The sequence below is a fragment of the Crocuta crocuta genome, unplaced genomic scaffold (genome assembly GCF_008692635.1).
Source record: "Crocuta crocuta isolate KB4526 unplaced genomic scaffold, BGI_CrCroc_1.0 scaffold139, whole genome shotgun sequence".
Lineage (NCBI taxonomy): Eukaryota > Metazoa > Chordata > Mammalia > Carnivora > Hyaenidae > Crocuta > Crocuta crocuta.
In genome coordinates, this window is record NW_027533258.1 from 2,821,441 (window position 1) to 2,834,083 (window position 12,643).

General features: G+C 44.8%; 1 long non-coding RNA gene across 1 annotated transcript in view; it reads left to right on the plus strand.

Annotated features, from left to right (window-relative positions):
* The window catches only part of LOC144217075 (uncharacterized), a 12,793-nt gene extending 150 nt beyond the window's left edge, over positions 1-12,643 (plus strand). Inside the window, exon 2 of the long non-coding RNA XR_013330833.1 lies at positions 12,547-12,643. This is a non-coding gene — a long non-coding RNA (uncharacterized LOC144217075). The remainder of the gene's footprint in view (positions 1-12,546) is intronic.

The following is a 12,643-nucleotide window of genomic DNA, read 5'->3' on the forward strand; positions in this document are numbered from 1 at the left end:
CAGGAAGTTGCGAGGCAGAAACCAAGGGGTCCGTGGAAAGACACTGCTGAGGCTCCCGAGAATGACGACAGGGGCATCTGGGCAGAGAAAGGCAGTGGGGGGAAGGGGACACCCAGCAGCTTGGGGAGGTGAGCCAGGTGGCCGGGAGGTAAGCAGATGACTGCAAGTAAGAGGGTGCTCTTGTGGGAAGCTGGCTTTTCAGAGAGAAACGCTTCCTTATTATGGAAGGAGTGGGGGGGGAGGATTTTCCGGAGGAGGGAGGAGGGGAACCGGCCGCTCGCTCTCCTGGGAGGCAGGACACTCCACCCCCCTGGAGAGAGCTAGGGGGTGGGGGTGGGGGGTGGAGCAGGTGGAAGAGGGGAGCTGGTTCATCAGAGTGAGAGGGTGATGGGAGCATTCAGAGAAGAGGTCAAGGATTTGGGACACTTTCTGGTGACACCATGGGTCCCCAGTAAAAATTTGAGGGTCAGAGAGTGGCAGACACTTGGGCCGGTTGACAGATGTTTTGAGCCACGTGGCGATGACAGAGTGTGGAACATGAGATAGAATCTACCCCAAATCCTGAGAGTCCGGAGGACTCCAGACAAGCCAGGAGCCCTGGGGTGGATGCCAAGCTGAGCCAGGGCTGTGACTGTCATCGTCAAGGAGGATCCTGAACATGCTGTTCTCCGCCCAGCTCCGGGGGCCTGGTCTGGCCGAGGGGCTGCTTTTCTAGCGAGAGTGGCCAAGAAGCACCTTCCTCCTCTCCCTCTATCTAGTCTCCAAGCCACCGCGGCACCCGCCCCCTTCCAGAAGCATTACTCATTACAGCCAGAAGGTAGTAATGAAGTCCGTCTGCGCCGTGGACCATTCATTATTCAGGCTTTAAAAAGTAGGAAATCCTTCTGACTTCATCTCAGGTCATGATCTCGGGGTTCATGTGTTCGAGCCCCACGCCGGGCTCTGTGCTGACAGCTCGGAGCCTGGAGCCTGCTTCGGATTCTGTGTCTCCCCCCCCCGCCCCGCTCCCCTGCCTGCTCACTCACGCTCTCTCAAAAATAAATACACATTTAAAAAAAATAAAAAAGGTGGACACCCTGACATCCATGTTCCAGCATGGATGAATCTTGAGGTGCGAAGTGAAACAAGCCAGACGCAGGAGCACAGATACTGTTTGATTCCACTTATATGAGACCCTGGAGTCATCAGATTCCCAGAGAAAGTAGAGGGGTGGTTGCCAGGGCTGGGGGAGGTGGGCGGGACTTGGTGTTTAATGGGGACGGAATCNGAAAGTATCAGTTTGGAATGACGAGAAAGTTCTGGAGATGGGTAGCAGTGATGATTGCACAACAGGGCAAATGTACTTAATGCCACTGAACTGTACGCTTAGAACGGGCTAAGATGGTTTATTAAGGAAGTCAGGTTGGGGAAACTAAGGCTACTCCATGGCCTCGTGGCCACACACTGGATCAGAATCTGTGTCCTGACCCCAGGGCTCTGCGAGGGGCCCTGGCCCAGGAGGAGAAATGAGGGTAGCAGGTGGGGACTTGAGGACCCTGGGTGGGGGCTGCTCACGGGCGCTTCTCAGGAAGAACTGGCGCTTGCTGACTCATTGTCACACTCGGATCTCACAGAGAGACCTCGGAATTCCCAAGGATGGTGATTTGCATTGGGTGGAGGGGCACCGTCGTGGGCAATTAGCTTGGCTCGGGGCTCAGCAGGCAGCCAGAATGCTCACAAACAGCACGCCCCAGCACCATGGTTATTTTCCTGACCTCAATCGCAAGGGCCAGATCTCAAAACTATCATTAAAATGTCCAGATTTTTTCAGTGAGAGAAAATAGTGTCTGCCGAACTCCATAATATTCACCTGAGTATTCAGCATTCAGTGCCTGTTGGGAGCCTGACAGAGGTGGTCGAGAACATTCTGATTAAGAAGCATGAAGGAGGACAGGCCCTGCCAAAAATCAAAACATGCCGCCAAGATGCAGTCCTTTTCACAAGCGTAGTACCAGCAAGGGAAGACAGAAAAAAAGCAGATTGGTAAATCAGAAGAGTCCAGAAAGGCAGAAGGACTCAGGATGGGGGACACAGGACCTGAGCAGGAAGGTGTTTCCACATCTAGGGAGAAGACAGAGTATGACCCGTCACCACAGTGGGGGTGGGTGCCTGGCGGCTGGTGTAGCGGGGAGAAAAGATGAAGCAAATTAGATTCTTACTTTCTGAGTAAGACACAAAACCCAGAAGCCATAAATGGAGACATAGACTGACATGCTTAACCACATAGGATGGAAGGCCCTGTTACCAAAATGAAGACTAAAAAGGGACTGAAAAAAAACTTGCAATACATAGCAGGCAGCACGTCACTATATAATAACATATATAAAGAGCCCGCTGAAATGGAGAAGACAAGCAGTCCAGCCAAAAAAATAAAATAAAATTATTTGCAGGCAATTCTTAGAAGAAAAAAAAAGTGCAAAGTATTAGCAATAATGAAGGGAGATTTGACTTCACTAGGAAGTGAAGAACTGTAAAATAAAGCCATGATGAGATATCCATTTACTTAGCAGCCTGGAAGAAATAAAAAATATTGGTAATGTTCCATTTGGGCAAAATTGGACAGAAATGGATATTCTCATACACTGTTGGCAAAGGATAAATGAGCAGTATCTTTCTGGAAAGTGATGTGGCAATGTTAATACATTAAATGTTAACAATGGTAATTATATAAACCTTAAAAAATTTTTTAATGTTTATTTTTATTTTTGAGAGATAGAGCACGAGCGGGAAAAGGGCAGACACAGAATCTGAAGCAGGCTCCAGGCTCCAAGGTGTCCTCACAGGACCTGATGCAGGGCTCGAACTCACAAACTGCAAGATCATGACCTGGCCCGAAGTCGGACATTTAACTGACTAAGCCACCCAGGTGCCACTATATAAACCTTGTTATAGAGTTCCCAGTTCTGGAATCTACCCCACAGAAGTACTCAGGAATTTTCAGGAAGAGCTACAGACAAAAGTAAACCTGGCTGGCTTGGTTAAGTGTCTGACTCTTGATCTCAGATCAGGTTTTGAACTCAGGGTTGTGAGTTCAAGCCCCATGTCGGGCTCTCTGCTGGGCATGAACCCTACTTAATTTAAAAAAGGGGGGGCACCTGGTGGCTCAGTCAGTTGAACACCCAACTCTTGATCTCAGCTCTGGTCTTCCTCTCAGGGTCGTGAGCTCGAGCCCCACATCGGGCTCTGTGCTGACAGCTCAGAGCCTGCTTAGGATTCTCTCTCTCTCTCTCTCTCTCTCTCTCTCTCTCTCTCTCTCTCCACCTCGCTCTGTCTCAACATTAAAAAGAAAAAAAAGAGCAACAGCAAAAAATATGCAAATTGGGAATCTCCATGAACAGAAGACGGGTAAAAAATAAATTGTGTGTGTCCAATAGTATGGAATGGTAGGCATCTACCAGAAAGATGTGTTCTCAGAACATGTGTTCTCAGAAAGAGAACCTGAAACCAGGCTTCTTGACGAGGGTAGGTCTACTTTGGCTTTTCAAAAAACCTCTGTGTGTGTCAGTGTATATGCTCCATTTCACTAATCCCAGATTGCATATCCTCTTCTCGTAGTAACAGGATACATGATCGCTGGTATCTCTGATTCTACAATGCACGGCATTATGTTTGTGTAAGCACACAAAAATATCTGGAACAATACTCGAAACTGAACCACGGGAAGGTGGAGTTAGGGAGGTTGGGAGAGGCACGTGTACTATCTTAAACATTTGTCAGCTTGCATTTGCGCTGGGGGCACATATCATTTGGGCAACAGATAAAAACAAGGCATTAACAACGGATGCACCAGACTCGGCTATGGCCAGAATCACCACATTTTATCCTGAGCCTCTAGAAGACTGGGTTTACTTTCCTACCCCTGGACAACCTCTATTTATTTGTTTAAAGTTTATTTATTTGGAGAAAGAGAGAGCTTGAGAGAGAGGAAAGTCCAAGCTGGCTCTGCACTGTTGGCTCAAAGCCCAACGTGGGACTCAGTCCCATGAACCGTGGGATCATGACCGGGGCTGAAATTTAGAGTTGGACGCCTCACCGACTGAGCCACCCAGGGGCCCCTGGACAACCTTTATTCTTAAGGAGTGACAACTGTCCTTTGATTAGTTTTTCATCATCCCCAGAATCCACGCTGTCACCCCAGATGCCAGGAAGAGCCGAGTGGGAGCAGAGCGAGGCTGGAGCAGGTGCTGGCCCCGCAACTGCTTTCTGTTGTGTTTCCTGCGGCCAATGCAGCAGTTAGGATTTCTGTGCTGGGGGCACCTGGGTGGCTCAGCCGGTTAAGCTTTTGACTTTGGCTCAGGTCATGATCTCACGGTTTGTGGGTTCCAGCCCTGTATCGGGCTCTGTGCTGACAGCTCGGAGCCTGGAGCCTGCTTCGGATTCTGTGAGATAAATATTAAAAAAAAAAAAAGAGTCCAGAGCAAGCGGTTCTTGGGGGGCAGTTCGGATGTACAACGATGTGATCAGGAACACGTGCTCTTTCCCCCATCGTTCTCCCTTCACCTACAACGCGTTGGTTTTCACATCAGATTTATTTCTCACGGTTGCAAGAGACCTGCCACAGCTCTAGATACGCAGAGCAGCGTCCAAAGCAGGAAGGGAAGGAGGAGGTCCTAACCTTACCGCCTAATTGCCCTGGAACCCTATTGGCTAGAATTTGTCATGTGACCATTCCTTAGCCCAATCGCTGGCAGGGAGGACAGGGATTGTGTGATTGGCTAAGACCAGTTGTGGTTCCTGCTCCGAGGAGTGGCTGCCACGGCCACGGCCACGCTGGGGTTCTGCTGCACGCCCTGGGGGGAGGGGGAGGGGGAGCGTTGGGGAGCTAAAGAGCAAAGCTGCCACAAGGTTTTTGGTAGTGACCCTACTGAGCACGTGGCTTGAGATCATGTTCACCCTCCCCCTGGGAGCAGTGAAATGACTAACGGCTATTAATGGAGAATGAGCAGCTCAAACGGCAGTGAAGAGCCGATTAATGGATTCTAGAACTTGCCCAGGACTCCTTCAGCCCCCTCACGTGGCGCGTTTTGCAAACCACACTGGTGAAAAATAGCATGTTGCGCCTGAGGTCTCTGAAATCGGCTAGAGAAACCAGGGCTTCGTTTCAGATGAAGGGGTTGCAGGGGCCCCCAGGGACCGGACACGGTGAGGTAGGCTTCCCGCTTCTCAGAAAAGAGGCTGAGGAGGCAGGAGGCTCCCGGGTGGCACGAAAGAGACGCCGTCGCCTCCCCGGGGCCGGCATGGTGGCCGTTACCCTCATTCCTGTCCCTCCATCCGTTGAGGGAGAGGCGGCCAGGTGGGAGGGGTGCGCTGGGCTGGACCCAGAGCAGAGTGAGCAGGACTCTGCACCGTCTTGGAGTCACGTGGGCGGGAAAGAAAACAGGAGGGAAGTCGGGAGTCCAGGTTCAAGTCCGTGTTATCTCGCCAGGCGCTTTACCCCTGGAGCCCGGTGCTGCAACCGCCTGCTTTTCCTAAGAGCCTGAGCCGGAAATCACCCCTGGGGCAACCCTTCATCCCATTCTAGAAGCCTTCCCTGGCACCCTTTCTGTGTAACGTGAGATCTGATAAAGTCCACGGGTTCTGGAAAGAAACCACGTGCCTAAGAAAGACTGCGGTGCCCTTTTCCTTAGGAAGGAGCTACAGGGAGATCTGTGTGGGGCTGGTGTGGGCATAGCCAGGAGGGCAGCTTGGAATGCAAACAGACCTGCTTTTAAGGGACAGCCTTGCCACTTCCCAGCTGTGTGTGGTGGCTCTGGGGAAGTCGTCCAGTCGCTCCGCCTCAGCCACTTCACCTCTCTGCACAGCATCAGCTTTCAAGCTATGGGACTTGTTTTTGTGTATATCTTCTTCGGAGAAACGTCCGTTCAAACCCTTTGCCCATTCAAAAAACTGGATAATTTGTCTTTCTGTCATAACATCCTTGTATATTCTAGATACTAAACTCTTACCCGATATGTGATTTGCAAGTGTTTTCTCCCATTTTGCAGACTGTTTCTTCACTGTCTTCATAGTGCCCTTTGAGGCACAGAAGTTTTACACTCTGATAAAGTCCCCTTTATCTATTTTTCATTTGGTTGCTTGAGCCTTTGGTGTCATATCTAAGGAATTGTTGCCTAATCCAAGGTCACAAGATTTACATCTGTGTTTTCTTCTAAGAATTTTATAGTTTTCGCTCTTCCAGCTAGCTTTTTGATCCATTCTGAGTTAATTTTTGTGTGTGGTATCAAGTAGGCGGCCAACTTCTTATTTTATTTATTTATTTATTATTTATTTATTATTTATTTATGAGTCTGTCCAGGTTTCTTAGCACCGTTTGTTGAAAAGGCTATCCTTTCCCCCGCTGAATTGTCATGGGACCTTCAATGAATATCAAGTGACTATTAATGTAAGGGTTTATTTCTGGACCCTCGATTCTACTCCAGCAATCTATATGTCTGCCTTTATGGCAGTACCACATGGTCTTGATTACTGTGGATTTGTAGTAAGTTTTGAAATCAGAAAGTGTCAGTTCTCCAACTTTGCTTTTTTTTTTTTTTTTTAATTTTTTTTTGGCCATGCTGGGTGCCTTGCATTTCCATACAAATTTTAGGATTAGATTGTCACTTTTTGCAAGGGAGTCAGCAAGGATTTTGAAAGAGATTATACCAAAGTATAGATCAATTTGAACAGTATCACCATCTTAACAAAATTGTAAGTCTCCCAATCCATGAACATTGAATGTCTTCCCATTTATTTAGGCGTCCTTTAATTTCTCTCAGTGATTTTTTTATAGTTTTCATTGTATAAATCTTACACTTCTTTAAATTTATTCCTAAGAATTTTATTCTTTTTGATGTTATTGTAAGTGGAATGTGTTCTTTTTTTTTTTTTTCCTAGGAGAGAGAGAGAGACAGCGTGAGCAGGGGAGGGTCAGGGGGAGAGGGAGTCACAGACCGAAAGAGGCTCCAGGCTCTGAGCTGGCAGTCAGCACAGAGCCCGACGCGGGGCTCGAACCCACGAACCGCGAGATCATGACCTAAGCCAAAGTCGGACGCTTAACCGACCAAGCCACCCAGGCGCCCCTAGTGGAATGTGTTCTTAATTGCATTTTTGGATTATCCATTGCTATTGAATAAGAATACAGTTGATATTATATTTTGTACAAGATATTGATCTCGTATGCTACAATGTTGCTGAACTCATTTATTCATTCTAATAGGCTTCTGTTTGGTTAGTTTTAGTTTGTTTGTTTTTTGGATTGCTTAGTTTTCCATATTCAAAATAATGGCGTTTGTGAATTGAGTTAGTTTTACTTCTTCCTCTCCAATCTGGGTGCCTCTTATTCCTATTTATTTATTTATCTTTAAGTAAGCTCTACGCCCAGAGACTGGAGATCAGGAACCACCTGTTGTACTAACTGAGCCAGCCAGGTGCCCAGCCCCCCATTACTTTTTCATTTTTCTTTGTGCTTCAGTGTCCTGGCGAGAACCACCAGTGCGAACTAGAAGGAGCAGGAACGGACATCAAGGTCTTATTCCTGATCCCAGAGGGAAAGCTTTCAGTCTTTTACCATTAAATATGCTACCGGCTCTCAGTTTTCCATAGATGGCCTTTATTAGATTGAAGAAGTTTCCTTCCGTTTTTATTTCATCGATTGCTTTCTGTCACGAAAGGATGTTAGATTTTTTATTAAACATTTTTGTCTATGTCTATTGATATGATCGTGTGATTTTTTAAATAATTTTAAAAATATTTATTTATTTTTGAGAAAGAGAGAGAGACAGAGAGACAGAGCATGATGGGGGAGGGGCAGAGAGAGAGGGAGACACGGAACTCCAAGCAGGCTCCAGACTCTACGCTGTCAGCACAGAGCCTGATGCAGGGCTCAAACCCACAATCTGTGAGATCATGACCTGAGCCAAAGTCGAACGCTTAACTGACTGAGCCCCCCAGGCACCCTGATCATGTGATATTTATTCATCCCTCCCTCCCTTCTTCCTTGCTTGCTTCCTCTCTTCTTTCTTCTCTGTCTCTTTCTTTCTTTTAGAGAAAGAGAGAACTCGAAGGCAGGGAGAGGAGCAGAGGGAGAGAGAAAGAGAGAAGGAGAGAGAGAGAAAGAAGGAGGCACGGAGGCCAACACAGGGTGTGGGATCACAACCTGAGCCAAAATCAAGAGTTGAACACTGAACTAACTGAACCACTGAGACACCCTGTCCTTTATTTTATTAATAATGTATATTGCATAGATTGCTGCTTGTATGTTATGTTTTTTTTTTAATTTCTGAGAGAGAGACACACACACAGCATGAACAGGGGAGGGTCAGAGAGAGAGGGAGATACAGAATCTGAAACAAGCTGCAGGCTCTGAGCTGTCAGCACAGAGCCTGACGCGAGGCTTGAACCCACAACCATGAGGTCATGATCTGAGCCGAAGTCAGACGCTTAACCGACTGAGCCACCCAGGCGCCCCAATTTTTGTATGTTAAACCAGCCTTGCATTCCTTGGATGAATCCCACTTGTTTATGGTAGATAATCCTTGCTATATGTTGCTGGATCCAGTTATGGTTCGAGAATTTTTGCGACTATATTCATAAGGACTGTTGGTTTGTGGTTTTCTTTTCTTGTTATGTCTTTCTCTGGGTTGGTCAGGATAACACTGGCCTCACAGAATGAGAGGGGAGGTGTTCTTCCCCCCTTTTCATGAAACTGCTTTAAAAAGCTTATGAGGGTTGGTATAATTCTTTAAATGTTTTGTAACATTTGCCAGTGAGGCCATCTGGGCCTGGACTTTTCTTTGTGGAAACTTTTTTGATCACTAATTCAGTCTCTTTACTTCTTATAGATTTATTCATATTTTTAATTTTGTCTTGAGTCCATTTTGGTAGTTTGCATTTTTCTAGAGATTTGTCTATTGTAGGTTTTCATATCTGTTGGTGTACATTTGTTCACAGCAGTACTGTATACTCCTCTTTATTTTTTGTATAGTTGGAATGTCTCTTTTTCACTCCTGATGTTAGTAAATGTGCCTCTCCACCTCCCCCTACCACCTTTGATTAGTCGAGATAAAGGTTTTTCAGTTCTATTGATCTTTTCCAAAAGACAAATTTTGGCTTCATTGATTTCCTCTATTGTTTTTCTAGTCGTTATTTTATTTAATTTGTTTTCCATTCTATGTTCTTTCTTTTCTTCTGCCTGCATTAGGTTTAGTCTGCTCTTCTTTTTCTAGTTTGTTGAGCTGGCAGGTTTGGTTACTGATCTGAGCTCTTTCTTCCTGTTTAACATAGGCATTTACAACTATAAGTTTCCCTTTAAGTACTGCTTTCGCTGTATCCTGTATATTTTGGTATGTTGGGCTTTTCTTTTCTCAGAGCATCTCAAAGTATTTTCTTATTTCTTTTATGATTTCTTCTTTGATCATTTGATTATTTGTGAGTGTGTCATTTAATTTTTAAATATCTGTGAATTTCCCAAATATCCACTTGTCATTGATTTTTAATTTAATTTCATTTGTTTGTACAACATGCTTTGGATGATCTCAATATTTTAAGGTCACTGAAGTTTGTTTTATGGTCTATAATATTGTCTCTTTCAGAGAGTGTCTCACATGCACTTGAGAAAAATGTGCATTCTGTTGTTGAATAGAGTATTCTATGGATATCCATTAGGTGTTCTATAGTGTTGTTCAAATCTTCTATTTCTATGATAATCTTCTCTCTAGTTGTCTGGTTGTTCTATCCATTATTGAAAATGGAATATTGAAGTCTGCAACTATGATTGCCGAATTATCTATTTCTCTGTTCAATTCTGACAATTTTTGCTTTACGTATTCTGTAGCTCCATTATTAGATACATATATGTATTTGGGGTGCCTGGGTGGCTCAGTGGGTTAAACATCCGACTTCAGCTGAGATCATGATCTCACGGTTTGTGAGTTTGAGCCCTGCGTCAGTCTTTGTGCTGAGAGCTTGGATCCTGGAGCCTACTTCAGATTCTGTGTCTCCCTCTCTCTCAGCTCCTCCCCTGCTCATGTTCTCTCTCAAAAATAAATAAACATTAAAAAAAAAAAAAGATGCATATGGGGCACCTGGGTGGCTCGGTGGGTTAAGAGTTCGACTTCGGCTCAGGTCATGATCTCACAGTTTGTGGGTTCAAGCCCCACGTCAGGCTCTGTGCTGACATCTCAGAACCTGGAGCCTGTTTTGGATTCTGCGTCTGCCTCTACCCTGCTCACACTCACTCACTCTCTGTCTCACTCTCAAAAATAAATAAAGATTTTTAAAAAATTTTTAATAAAAAATAAATTTTTAAAAATGCATATGTGTTTATAATAGATTGAATAGTATAAAATATTCTTATTTTTCCTAAAGTCTATATGCCCTATATTAGGATAGCCACTACTTTGACTTAACTATCTCCGACTTTGAATTTGATAGTTTGACTTGACCATATTTAAATGTATATCACTGGTTTTATTTTTTTCACCAAATTTGGGGAGTTTGCAACCATTATTTCTTTAAATTTTCTTTCTTCTTTTATTTTTGAGAAAGAGAGAACACAAGTGGGGGAGGGGCAGAAAGAGAGAGAGAGAGAGAGAGAGAGAGAGAGAGAGAGAATCTCAAGCAGGCTCTACAGTCAGCATGGAGCCTGACACAGGGCTCAATCCCACGACTCTGGGATCATGACATGAGCCAAAACCAAGACTTGGATGCTTATTCCGCTGAGCCACCCAGGCGCCCATCTTTAAATTTTCTTCCTAATCCTCTCTCTGTCCTCTCTTTCTGGAACTCTCATTTTGCATTTGCCAGTACACTTGATGGTGTCCCACAGGTCTCTGAGACTGTTCATCTTTCCTTCCATCTTTTATTTTCCTGTTCTTCCAATTGGATGATTGCAATTGACCTTTCTTCAGTTCACTGACTCTTACTTCTGTCGATTCAGATCTGCTTTCGAGATCTTCTACTTTTCATTTCAGCTATTGTACTTTCCAACTCCAGAATTTCTTGGGTCTTTTGCATAATGTCTGTGTCTGTATTGAGATTCTCTATTTGGTAAAACATATTCTCATATTTTCCTTCAACTCTTTAGCCATGATTCTCTTTATTCCATGAACATGGTCATGATAGTGGATTTGAAATCACAGTCTAGTAAATCCAACATCCAGGCTTTCTCAGAGACACTTTCTACTGACTGTGATTCCTGTGTATAGACCACGTTTCCCTGTACACACACACACACACACACACACACACACACACGTATCATAATTTTCTGTTGAAGGGTGGACACTTTCAATTATGTAACTTTTCAGTTATGGCAACTCCAAAAATCAGATGCTCTCCCCTCTCCAGGTGTGTAGCTCCTGCTATTTTTTTGTTGTTGTTGCTGTTTTGTTTAGTGAATTTTCTGGACTAATTGTGTAATGTCCATATTCTTTGTCATGTGTGGCAATGGAAGTCTCTGGCTCAGTTCAGTCATGTCAGCTAACGGTCGGACAGAGACGTTCTTAAATGCCTTGAAACCATACGTCTCCCAGCTTTTACAGAAAGGCTCAGGGTGTGTATTGCTGTCGGCTCTCAGTGCTCTGGCAGACAGGTTAAAAAAAAAATCTGTCTGAGTCTTTATTTCCTGCTTACTCGTAGCCTCAAAGTCAGCCGCTCATGAAAGATTATAGTATTTTCGGGTCTTTCTTGGGCATATGCAGGTATATGTGGCCTATAGTCCAATGAATGTGTCAGAGCTTTTCAAAGCCCAGTATGGAGATGTCATTTTCTGGGTTTTCTTTTTAAATTTCTGCCTGGTCTCTTGTTAGCTTTAAGGTATTACCACCTCAGGCACCTGTGCTGTTAAACATTTTCCATATCCAGTACACACACACACACACACACACACACACACACATTTCTCCACCTCCCCACCGTCATTTCCTCAAGAAGGTGTTATCATAATTTTTCATTAAATCCATATTCACTTTTACATCAGAATTTCTCAGTCAGGACAATGTTGCCATTTTGGTGGGACAATTCTTCGCTGTAAAGGATATTTAACACTCGTGGTCTCAGCCCACGAAGTGCCAGGGGTGGCCACACAAAATCGGGAACCAGAAACATATGCATGTATTTCTAAGGAGCCTCTATTTTTTTTTAAAAGTTTATTTATTTAGAGAGAGCCAGACACAGCATGAGGAGGGGAGAGGCAGAGAGAGAGGGAGAGAGAGAAAATCCCAAGCAGGCCCCGTGCTGCCAGCCCAGAGCCCGACACGGGGCTCAAACTCGCAGAACTGCGAGATCATGACCTGAGCTGAAACCAAGAGTCGGATGCTTAACTGACTTGAGTCACCCGGGCACCCCCTAAACACCCTCTTAAGCTCATCAGGATCACTTGGTTAAGTATCACTTCCCAGCATTATGACTGTATCATTATGTTTGTTTACACTGAGACACGTGTGTACCATTATTGACTTTTCTTCCTTGTTTAACTTAAAGTTTTTTCCTAGAGTTATTAACTGCCTCCTTTATTTGCTTCATTCCCAGGTACCTAATACTAATCATTTGCAAAGGTCTCCAAGTGTATAGGAAGTGCCTCTCAAGAACGTCAAAGAAAACAAACAATAAAGCTTCTTTCTGCTCC